The sequence below is a fragment of the Periplaneta americana genome, chromosome 13, assembly GCF_040183065.1.
Source record: "Periplaneta americana isolate PAMFEO1 chromosome 13, P.americana_PAMFEO1_priV1, whole genome shotgun sequence".
NCBI lineage: Eukaryota > Metazoa > Arthropoda > Insecta > Blattodea > Blattidae > Periplaneta > Periplaneta americana.
In genome coordinates, this window is record NC_091129.1 from 22,172,405 (window position 1) to 22,185,530 (window position 13,126).

Below are 13,126 nucleotides of genomic sequence, written 5' to 3' on the forward strand. Positions count from 1 at the left end.
GATTAAAATGGCTACTACAAATCAACAGCGGACACAATGTGTTCTTTGTTATGCTAAATTTGAGAGTGTTAAAAGATTTCACAGGGAATTTCGAACTAAATACGATTCCATAATGTTGTGGTATCGAACATTAAATATATAGCCCTAAAAGATATTGTGCCGCATGGAACGCCCCTGCCATCTAACGGTAAAACTTCGCATAAGATATTCCTATTAGTTTACTGTCACTGGATTCACTAGAATTTAAAAAGTTTTTCCGGAGAACGTAAATGATTATTTCGTAACAAATAATTGTAATACAACGGAACATTCAAATGTCTAATACTGCGTAATATCACTCAAGGTACCAGCAATAATACCGAAAATAGATTCCGTAGAAGTGGGTAAAGTCAATCAGTGGGTATAAAATCAGTCATTTGCGAATTTTATTGAAAATTATACATTATCTCAGTTACTTGTTTAAAATGTTGTTATGCTGACTTCATTGCCTTAAATTGTAAATGTAAGCGAGAGGGACAACAAAAAGCCTGCGAATGCCAACAATGGGAACACTGTGTAATTACCGTTGAAGTGAAAATTGTTATTTTCAACTTTTTGTCTTAAATGAAAACGAAGTCTTACAAACTCTAAATTATAGTCAGCAGTGAAAGGAGACAGGAAGTATACCTAAGTACTTTTCGTTGAGATTGTATCCTGAAATAATAGTTTTGCAGTTCGTAAATGTTAGTATTGAAACTTATTATTTTAAGAAAACTTGTACCTTTGTAGGGTTAAGTCGATAATGCCATCCACCTACTCGAAACAGATAGGACCAGCAGGAAGAATAAATTGTTCATCGAAATACCTCCAACTAACACTTATAAACAGAAAAGTGCCATAGTATAGCTTATATTGATGGGATGGTGGGAAAAGAGGAAGACGAAATTATGGTGAATTTCTTGCGTAAGAGAAGCACTGCCAAAGGAACATATTTTGTACACCCCTCTGTACCTGACTATGGGAACAACGTAGTTTTTATAGTGACGTGATGAGGAGGGGAAGATTTCAAATAACATCTGATATAAACCTAAGCAATATTGAATTGCATTTTAGATTATAATTGAAGGGTGGTATTTTAATGTAAATTCTGAATTCTTAAATCTTTGTTTGTTGGTATTTGAACTATTAAAATGTGTTTTTATGTTTTATAACTTGGCAATCATAGTCACGATTGTACAGTGGAGACTTATAGGCCTAATTGTATCGAATAGTATGATCACAGTAACAAAAGATACACTATATAATGCTATAGGCATATATTGAAGATTATTATTGTTTTTACACCCCTTATAACAAATAAAAAATATGTGATACACTTAATTTGTTTTTTAAAAACATAAACAGTGATCGATTTTACTCCGCAATATTTTAAAATCGATCTTAAACTAAAAATTCAATGGTGATCGACTTTACCCTATTTAAGCAGGTAACTTCGATCACAAGTCAAATAAAAAAGAAGTTTTTTATAGATTATAATTCAATTCTTGTAACGTGTCTTCATAAGTGAAGGATATGACGACAAAGTGCATAACCTCAGTATCATTAAAAAATTGCAAAATTTTGATCGACTTTACCCTCTTCTACGGTTTTAATTGGACTTGTGGTGAAAGAAATTTTCTGAACAGTAAATTCTGTTCTTGAATTCCCATTTAGTTGATTGTTAATTTGTACACCTGAAAAGCCAGGTCTCTTTATTTCTTGAGACATCGCCGTTTTTGTGAGGTAGGACGTCGCTAAATACCCAAGGATTTGCTGAGAGTTTCGCTTACAGTCAATATTAATTAGGAGAATCTTTTCATCTCAGAGCTCCAGGCACAGTCGAGGATTACATTAATGCGGCGTACCTCCACTGTCTTCAATGGGCCTTAAATTAATACTAAACCCTAGCCCATTAACCACTCCGCCACCACTTCCTCACTCTCAGCTCGCAGCGACGTCGTGTGGAGTTACATGAACCCAGATCACTCATCCTGTTTTATTACTGAGGAGAAGATACAAGCCTTAGGACACCAGCACCCAAATTAAAGTATTCTAGGAATTGCTCAAGTCTACTAAAAGACATTTTAGCACACATTCTAGTTCTCCTATATCGATGTCATGGCTAATGAACATTTCCATTGTTAAGTAAGCGCGCAGAAGGCATCGCGATGTTTTCTAGATCGGAACTACCATCGTCTTCATATTATAAGTGGAATGAATGAAAGGAATATTCTTCTTTCTATATTCGCTACCAATAGCTAAACACATTTGATACCATTATCTCTACAGGGATTTCACTTCTAAACTTACTTACTTACTTACTGGCTATTAAGGAACCCGAAGGTTCATTGCTGCCCTCACATAAGCCCGCCATTGATCCCTATCCTGAGCAAGATTAATCCAGTCTCTATCATCATATCCCACCTCCCTCAAATACATTTTAATATTATCTTCCCATCTACATTTCGGCCTCCCCAAAGGTCTTTTTCCCTCCGCCTCCCAACTAACACCCTATATGCATTTCTGGATTCGCCCATACGTGCCACAGGCCCTTCCCATCTCAAACGTCTGGATTTAATGTTCCTAATTATGTCAGCTGAAGAGAACATTGCGTCCAGTTCTGTATTGTGTAACTTCCTCCATTCTCCTGTAATTTCATCCCTCTTAGCCCCACAATATTTTCCTAAGCACCTTATTCTCAAACATCCTTAACCTACGTTCCACTCTCAAAGTGAGAGGCCAAGTTTCACAACCATAAAGAACAACCGGTAATATAATAATTGTTTTATAAATTCTAACTTTCAGATTTTATGACAGCAGACTGGATGATAAAAGCTTCTCAACCGAATAATAACAGGCATTTCCCATATTTATTCTCCGTTTAATTTCCTCCCTAGTATCATTTATATTTGTTACTGTTGCTCCAAGATATTTGAACTTTTCCACCTCTTCGAAGGATAAATCTCCAATTTTTATAATTCCATTTCGTGCAATATTCTCGTCACGAGACATAATCCTATACTTAGTCTTTTCGGGATTTACTTCTAACCCTATTGCTTTACTTGCTTCAAGTAGAATTTCCGCGTTTTCCCTAATCTTTTGTGGATTTTGTCCTAACATAATATTCACATCATCCGCATAGACAAGACGCTGATGTATAACTAATTATTTAAATTCAATTCAATTTAAACAAAAAAAAAAAAACACACATCAATTTAGATATTGAGGTGGAAGTCTGAAGCTAGGCCTAAATTCATTTTAGATTTCTCCCCCACCCCACAGCCTCCCCCGATTTTAAATTTCAAATGAAACTTCTGTATTTTTATACTTAAATATGAAAGAGTATCTATTTGTTTATACACCTCATTCATTTGTTTTCGCATCTTTTGTTTTCCATCGTCGCTTGGTAACCTGCATTGTTGTTATTGATAGAGCTGAAGAGAATAAAGCTACAAAAAGTGAGCATTTCATGTAGTGCCTTCGATCCAAAATATGGTATGGTAACAAACAAAACGGGTTTGATTATTGCGCATGCGCGCACGAAATGTTTCGCGGTGTGGTATTCTGTTCAGTAGTGAAGGGACTATCAGACAGTGCAGTTGTGAATGTTTCTAGTCTTCTGTGGTGCATCAAACTGTAATATTTAAATACTTCTTTATGAACAGAAATCAAATGGGCACCTGCTTTGTTGTTCCTGTTGCAGAAAACATAACACCAACCCAGTCAATATTGAATAGAAGATCTAAGGCACAATAGTCATATAAGAACGAGTTGTAATTTATTGCAGTTTTTATGTTAATTTCTCTCATTCAAAATGGTGTTTGTTTTTTATTTTATTAATTTGACATCACACGGAATGAAATGTACCTGATTTTTGTGTTTTTCTTATGTTAATTTAACAAATAAATAATATCTAGAAGATGTATTAAATTTACATTTTATTACTGAGGACTTTAACAAATGTATACCATATTTTGGAACAGAATCTATTACATCTTTGTATACCATATTCTGGAACAGATGGAGTAATAGTTGTGTTTGGGTATTAAATTATTTTAAAGTGGTGTATACCTTTCAAGATCATCCTTATTGATTAAATTTAGGAAATTACACAAAATAAGCTGTGTTTTCATCCTACAATCATTTGATAATAACAAAGATAGAGGTTGCTAGGCGACGATAGAAAACGAAAGATGAGAAAACAAATGAATGAGGTGTATAAACAATTGAATGCTGTTCAATATTTATGTAAGTTATAAAAGTATAGGGGTGCCATTTGAAATTTCAAAGTGGTGGTGGCTGGATGTGGGGGTGAAATCTAAAATGCAATTGAGCCTGTTTTCAGACTTCCCCCTCAATATCTAAATTGACGTGTTTTTTGTTTAAATTGAATTAAATTTAAATAATTATTTATTTAGATTATATATTTCAACACGCTGATTATCACTCAAAAGGGTAGCGAAATTCGGAAAGATTTTTCTTACCTAGGATACTATCACGTAATAACGAGAATATTTCAAAGACTACTGAAAATTAATTGTTATTTGTGATACAAGTTCATAAAGTTTATATTTTTGGCACGGGTGTAAAGTTTGTGTACTATCACGTAATAACGAGAATATTTCAAAGACTACTGAAAATTAATTGTTATTTGTGATACAAGTTCATAAAGTTTATATTTTTGGCACGGGTGTAAAGTTTGTGTAGTGTGGAGAAGTCAAGTTTCACAAACACACGAGGGCCAAAAAGATAATTTTACGAATGTGTGTTATATAACGTTTTTTCTACGATAGCAAAAATTTACATTAAATAAATATTTCAAATATAAGCTCATAATGGCATAGCCATCTAATCTCAGAACCATTAAAAAGTAAGTATCCATGGAATTGCAGCTGTTTTATTTATGTTGAAGATTTCATGGCCGTCTAACCGGCCACATAATCAATAAAGCGATTAGAAACAGTTGATTGATAATCTTGTTACAAGAGTACTACATGTAACTTCAGAATATACAACTAACATCTTTCCGAAACAATTCCTAGTTAATATGCGATACGTTATATAGCAGTTCATTACGAGTATTCCCTGAAACAGTAACAGTGCTAATGTAATGCTTTTATACTCGTTGAATTTAAGACAAAGAGGAAGAAAAGAAAACAATGAGTAAGATTTTTCCTTATATAGCTCATTACCTCATACCCTTTCCTTCTCTGTTAATGAAGATGGTAATTAAGTACTTTATTTTTGTCGTCGCCTGGATTTTATGCATTCCTTCTTTTTTTCCTAATATATCTTCTTCCTGTCGCACTCATTCATTCTTTTTTCTTTGCTATGGTCCATACGCCCTTCCATCCATTCATGCAATCATCCACTCATACTTTTATCTTGTTCACTCGTTAATTTGTTCTTTGTTTATTATCACCTTCATCCTTTCCTCGATTTTCTTGCGCTCCCTGCTACCTCCAATTTTCTTTTCCTTATGTTTTCGTTTTATTTGTTTTCTTCTTCTTTTTTCTGTTTTCTCTTCTTTTTTGTTATTTCATTTCCTTTCTTAATTATGTTTTTTACTATATTATTGTTTTGTTTTTCTCTTGTTATATCCTTCTTCTTCTTCTTCGCTTCAAGGATTAGGTTCATGTTGAACCTGTTCCGGCGCCCATTTCGCTCTTGGTCTTCCTACATCTCGTCTTCCTTTTGGTTTATATCCCATTGCTAAAGCTGGCAGTCTGTAGTTCGGCATCCTTTGTAGATGTTCACACCACCTTCTGTTATTTCTCTTTAATTTCTCCAGCAATGGTTCCACCTCTAATTTCTTCCGTATATCTATGTTCTTCTTTTTATCTTGTATTGTACATCCTAGTGTACTTCTCATAAATTTCATTTCTGCTACCTGGACTTTTGATTTATCTTTTTCTGTCATTATTCTGGCTTCACTTCCATAAGTTAGCATAGGTACTGCGATTGTATTGAAAAATTTTATCCGTGTATCTTTTCTTGTTTTGTTTTTTAAAGATCTATGGATTGTTCCACAGACATTTCGAAAGTTATTAAGTTTTTTATCCAGGTCTATATCTCTTTCATATGAAATGTAGCATCCTAGGTACTTAAAATATTTAACCTGTTCTATAATTATTTCATCGATTACTATTTTTGTCCTTATTGGGTATTTTCCTTTAAATGCCATTGTTTTGGTTTTTTGAACTGCAATTTTAAAATTATATTCTTTTGTTATTTTATTTAAAACATAAATTGATTTCTGTAATTTATCCTCACTGTCTTGGATAATTACTTTATCATCAGCATATAAAAGGGAGTTCAAGAAAGTGTTGTTCTTTAAATATATTCCTGGAGTAACATAAGATTTCCATGTTCTAGCCTTGTTATATCCTCAATTTTAAATTTGAATTTTGTTCTTCCTACATTTCCATTTAGTTCATTTTTTTTTTCCTTTTGTTCCCCATTTCTTCATTGCTCTATTTTTCTCCCTTTTCATTTTATTCTATCCTACTCGTAACTTATCCTGCTTCAAGTATAAAATAATAATTACTTACTTGCTTACTTACAAATGGCTTTTAAGGAACCCGCTGGTTCATTGCCGCCCTCACATAAGCCCCCCATCGGTCCCTATTCCATGGAAGATTAATCCAGTCTCTATCATCATATCCCACCTCCCTCAAATCCATTTTAATATTATCCTCCCATCTACGTCTCGGCCTCCCTAAAGGTATTTTTCACTCCGGTCTCCCAACTAACACTCTATATGCATTTCTGGATTCGCCCATAGTGCTACATGCCCTACCAATCTCAAACGTCTGGATTTTAAGTTCCTAATTATGTCAGGTGAAGAATATAATGCGTGAAGTTCTGTGTTGTGTAACTTTCTCCATTCTCCTGTAACTTCATCCCTCTTAGCCCCAAATATTTTCCTTAGCACCTTATTCTCAAACACCCTTAACCTATGTTCCTCTCTCAGAGTGAGAGTCCAAGTTTCACAACCATACAGAAGAACTGGTAATATAACTGTTTTATAAATTCTAACTTTCAGATTTTTGGACAGCAGACTGGATGATAAGAGCTTCTCAACCGAATAATAACACACATTTTCCATATTTATTCTGCGTTTAATTTCCTTCCGAGTGTCATTTATATTTGTTACTCTTGCTCCAAGATATTTGAATTTTTGCGCCTCTTCGAAGGATGAATCTCCAATTTTTATATTTCCATTTCGTACAATATTCTGGTCACGAGACATAATCATACACTTTGTCTTTTCGGGATTTACTACCAAACCGATCGCTTTACTTGCTTCAAGTAAAATTTTCGTGTTTTACCTAATCGTTTGTGTATTTTCTCCTAACATATTCACGTCATCCGCATAGACAAGAAGCTGATGTAACCCGTTCAATTCAAAACCCTGCCTTTTATCCTGAACTTTCCTAATGGCATATTCTAGAGCGAAGTTAAAAAGTAAAGGTGATAGTGCATCTCCCTGATTTAGCCCGCAGTGAATTGGAAAAGCATCAGATAGAAAGTGACCTATACGGACTCTGCTGTATGTTTCACTGAGACACAATAATAAAAATAATAATAATAATAATAATAATAATTGGGGGCGTATGTTGAAAAGCTATCTTTTTATTTTTCACATTATGACGATGCCTATTAATATATAAATCCTTTCTATGTTAATATGAACGTAATTTCTAATATTACATTTTGTGCATTTTGGTTTAAATTGTTGCACTAGTATGTCGTTTTTATATTTTGTTTTCGGCATTTTTTGGTCATTTTTAATACTTTGAAGAACTTTCTGATCATTTGGAATGCATTTTAGTTTTTTCTTTACCGATAGGTGTGTTAAATCATTTTCTAATGAAATACGCCAATAGTAATTAACTACTGAATAAGTGAATAACAGTGAAGTTTGAGTTTTATAGTTTGGAACAGTCTATCCCTTATTCTACTGAAGGTTTCACTTCACACAACGAAAGTAATATAAAAAGCTTGACAGCAGCTTAGTTTAAGTGAGGGCTTTGACCGCTACTGTTGTTTTTTCGGTACGAGGATATATTTAGAATTAATGTTTGGAAGGGGAGAACCTTTTACGATGTCCTGGCCAGGACGTTGTGTCCTCAACATGGTTCGGAAGGAATGTTTACTGTACTAGATAGTATCTTTAACACAAAGATTGCTAGAAAGCGCGCTGCGCCCACAATTTGTTTTGTCATTCACACTCCCTCATCTGGAAGATCTGGTAACAGAAGTGAAGCGCGGAAGGAGGAGACGGAGAATGAAGGCACTGACATGAACTACCCCCTGATTGAAACACATTGTATATCATCGTTAAAATCTGTAGTTTTCCCTTAAAAACTTCATTTTGTTGCATGTTATTTTCCTTTATCTTAGCCAAATTCCAGGAAGTTGCCTCCTCTCTCCGAGATTTGCAGAGCAGTCATTGAAACAAGATGACTAATTTTTAAGAAGTTGTGGTGCGAGTACAGGGATTAATATTTAAATGTAATTTTCCTTTAATTTCATGTCATTTTTACATTACTTTAAAGGCTTTTTAATGATAATTTTAAGTAGATTTTTAGGTCATCAAAATCCGCCCCCTAATAATAATACTTCCTTACTGGCTTTTAAGGAACCCACAGGATCATTGCCGCCCTCATGTAAGCCCGCCATCGGTCCTATCCTATGCAAGATTAATCCAGTCTCTTCATCATAATATTCCACCTCTCTCAAAGCCATTTTAATATTATCCTCGGCCCCCTCAGAGGTTTCTTTCCCTCCGGCCTCCCAACTAACATTCTATATGCGTTTCTGAATTCGCCCATACTGCTACATGTCCTGCCCATCTCAAACGTCTGGATTTAATGTTCTTAATTATGTCAGGTGAAGAATACAATGCATGCAGTTCTGCGTTGTGTAACTTTCTCCATTCTCCTGTAACTTCATCCCGCTTAGCCCCAAATATTTTCCTAAGAACCTAATTCTCAAACACCGTTAATCTCTGTTCCTCTCTCAAAGTGAGAGTCCAAGTTTCACAACCATGCAGAACAACCGGTAATATAATAATAGTAATAATAGTAATAATAATAATCGTTTATTCATTTATTTAATCTAGCAGAGCTAAGGTCAGTATGCCTTCTCTTCCGCCCAGCCAGACTCTAATTCTAATTGAATACAATTGGTTACATAGTTATTACATAAACATTTAGACCGTAAAACAACGTGAAAATGAATAATGGAAGTAAAAGTAAATAATGAAAGTTAGATAAGTAATGTTAATGAGATAACAAACAATGGTAAGAAATAATAATAATAATAATAATAATAATAATAATAATAATAATAATAATAATAATAATAACAATGAACCAATAGGCAAGGTGTTCTGTACACTAGGCCTGAGTTCTATCATATGACTAATTCATGCATGTGTCGTTTATTTTATATACAGCTGTGATAATAATCTATTGCATGGTAGGCATACTTATATTTCAAACTAAAACACTACGTACGTGTTTTTATTTTACAGGTGTATATTACGTGATATGCAAGAGGAATAATAATAATTGTTCGTTTCTCGTCCACATCAAGGAAAATATGTGTTTACAATATAGGCCTAATGTAATGTCTTACAGAGGCAATGTCTTGTTAATATTAGTTAATAGTAATAATTTTATTTTCATCTGAATTAGTACTGCAATATGCATTTGTATTTTTGTTCGCTGTATATGTTGTCAAATAATTTCTTTGGTTACGGTATCAAATTGTTACAGTTTTATTTTATTTTTATTTTTTTATTTTTATTTTTTTTTAAATCCACCACCAACAGAAGCATGCTTCCAATTACAGGCGACTTACACAGATGTATACACAAAATACATAATAAGAGAGAGAAAAAACAACAACAACAAAACAAACAACACAAACAAAAGAAAGAAAATACATGATGGTAATAGATGCTAGAATATTATAATATTACAGTTAATATAGTGCCAAATGTCAATATAATGATGCAAAATTATTTAAAAAACTTGAGTAAAAACATTATAAAACACTTCTTCATAATTTAAATATCTAAGGAAATACAATGCTTTTTAATATTGTATGAAATTTTTCAATTGTTAAACTGAAATCCAATTGAGAATCACAGTTTAAAGACAGAGAGTTGTAAGTATTACACATAACAAACAATGGAGAGTTCTGGAAGAAAACAGTTCTAGGAATATGAATAATAAAAGGTTGCCTATGACGTAATTCTGTTCTTTTTACATTGAACTGAAGCAATTTAAGAAAATCACAGTTATTCAATATACCATTAACAGTCTTATAGAGTAAAATTGGGCTATTTATTAATCGTCGAGATTTTAAAGTTTTATAATTAAATTCAAAAAGTAACTGATTATATGAAATTTGCTTGTCATAAGACGATACGTGATATTTTTTAAAATATAAATAACGTAAAAATCTTTTCTGTATCCTTTCTATTTGCATCTGATGGGACTGGAACTGAGGTGACCATATTACAGACGCATACTCTACCTTACTTCTAACCATAGTTTTATAGAGAGTATCAATAGTATTTATATTTTTTAATTCTTTTGTATTTCTGATTATAAATCATAATTTTCTATATGCATCAATTACCACATGATTTAAGTGCATTTTAAAACATAAGTTGTGTGTAAAATAAATACCCAAATCCTTAAATGATTCTACTCTAGGTAACTTCACACCATTAATTTCATACGAATTTTGAGGAACTGTCTTATTTTTAGAATATGTCATAAAGCAACATTTATTAAGATTTAACAGAAGAAAATTATCGATACTCCATCTATATAGTCTGTCCAAATCACGCTGTAGATAAAAACGTCTTGTTGTTTGTCAATGACTTTATACAATTTAACATCATCAGCATATAGTAAACATTTAGTGTGCAAAATCTGTTTAGGTAAGTCATTGATATAAAGAAAAAGAACAAGGGACCAAGATTAGATCCCTAGGGTACACCTGAAGTTACTGTGAATGGTTTTGATTTTACTTGATTGAATGAAACATACTGCTGCCTGTTTGTAAGATATGACGTTATTAACTGTAAATATGAATGAGATAATCCAAAACTTGAAAGTTTATTAATTAAAATTTTATGGTCAATTTTATCAAACGCTTTGGAAAAATCAAGGTATATCACGTCTAAATTTCTGCGATTATGTAATGTATTAAATGCCTTTTGTGTAAAATTAATTAGATTTGTTGTGGTAGACCTATGGGTGTAAAATCCATGTTGATTTATATCAATTGCACTATAAACATGTTGAAAAATTCGTGTATATAGAATCTGCTCAAATACCTTGGACGGGGCACAAACTATTGCAATAGGTCTATAATTTGCAATTTTACTATTATCACCAGATTTAAACACAGGGCAAACCTTTGTTAATTTCCACATTTTCGGAAAAGTTTTTGTTTTTAAAATTAAATTATACAACAAACATAAAGGATACATAGGTACTTCGAAACAAGCTTTCAATAAATAAGGAGGTAAATCATCTGGGCCACAAGATTTTTTAGGCTTTAATTTTTTTATAGCAGTCAAATATTCTTGTCTAGTTATAGGCTCAGTTGTTAATGGATAATTAATATAATCCGGTATTACTGTATTTTCTTTTTGTGTGATATATTTACTGAGTAAACCGAACTAAAGTAATCAGCAAACGCTTCCGAAATAGAATCATTACTATCAAAAATGTGATCTCGCCCAGTCATTAACTTCGCTGTGATATTTTTGCTAGTTCTCCTATTTTTTATATACATAGTTCCAAAATACTTTAGAGTTGTTTTTAAAAGTATTATCTATCTCAATAACATAACTATGATACGCATTATTTATCATAGTTTTAACTCTCTTTCTAATTTGTTTAAATTGTTCTTTATTATACTGAGATAAATGCATCCTTCTTCTGAAATATTCTTTCAGCTTAAGATTATTTATAATTTCTTTTGTAAACCAGGATGGATATTTCTTTTTAGCTGAAACTCTTTTCTTTGGAATTGTAGAATCCATTACAGAATATAGTACTGAGTAAAAGTAATCCGTAGCAACATCAACATCAGTAAACTGTGATAACAATTGCCAGTTAATATTGGAAAACAATTTATACAATTATAGGAAGTGATCTTTCTGGAAATTATACACATGAGTATAACTCTGTTTAACAAACAATTTTTGTCTCTTTAATGATATATTAACATTTAAGGCAGGGTGATAAGTATCAACAAATATAAGAGGAGAATCATCTTGTAATACACAGGCAATTCTATGGAAATTAGTAAGAATCAAGTAAAACGTTTTTCCATTAGAATTTAAAATATTATTTATAGATTGTAAGTCTTTCGTTTCATGTCAAACTAACGGTAACTAAGCTTGATTATGCCCTTAACGTGGTCGCTTTAAATGTTAATAAGATTTTTTTTTTATTTATACATTCAGATTTATTTATAAGATACACCAAACATATACAGAGTGTTTCCGAGGTGGTGTTACAAATTTTCAGGGATGATGGCGAAGGGCACATGTATCAATTTGAGATAAGGAACCCTGGTCCGGAAATGACTGAGTCGAAAGTTATAAGAAAAAATAGTTGTGTGGAAATGGAATTGTAATTTGGCACCACGTGCCCTCCTTCCCTTAATCTTTGGAACAGTCGTGGAAAGATGGTATGGGCCGGATGGTGGGTACTTGTCCCGATACAATCGGTGAACTTGTCTACTGTTCCCATTGGCTCATCCGTATTCGAAAATCAGGTCTACTTATTCCCCTCTTGTGTACTCCTCCATTTCACTAGGACTGATCGACTAGACACTGCAATTTGTACACATACACTGCTGTCTACAGACGTGCATATCAGGACCGACCATGTCCGTTACACATTACGCTATCTGCATTGCTTTAATGTAGTTTCCTGTCCCCATCCCTCAGACAGCGCACTGAATGGAATACTGTAAGTAGATAACGTAAACAACGTCAGATGAATACAGTATGTGTAAGATGTACAGATAAATACACATAAATAACGTATACAGAGGAACAAAATTA

At 32.9% G+C, this 13,126-nt stretch overlaps 1 protein-coding gene across 1 annotated transcript in view; it reads left to right on the forward strand.

The window, feature by feature from the left end:
* The window catches only part of LOC138712641 (neural cell adhesion molecule 2-like), a 1,205,141-nt gene that overhangs the window by 797,985 nt on the left and 394,030 nt on the right, over window positions 1-13,126 (forward strand). The gene's annotated exons all lie outside the window — the stretch shown is intronic.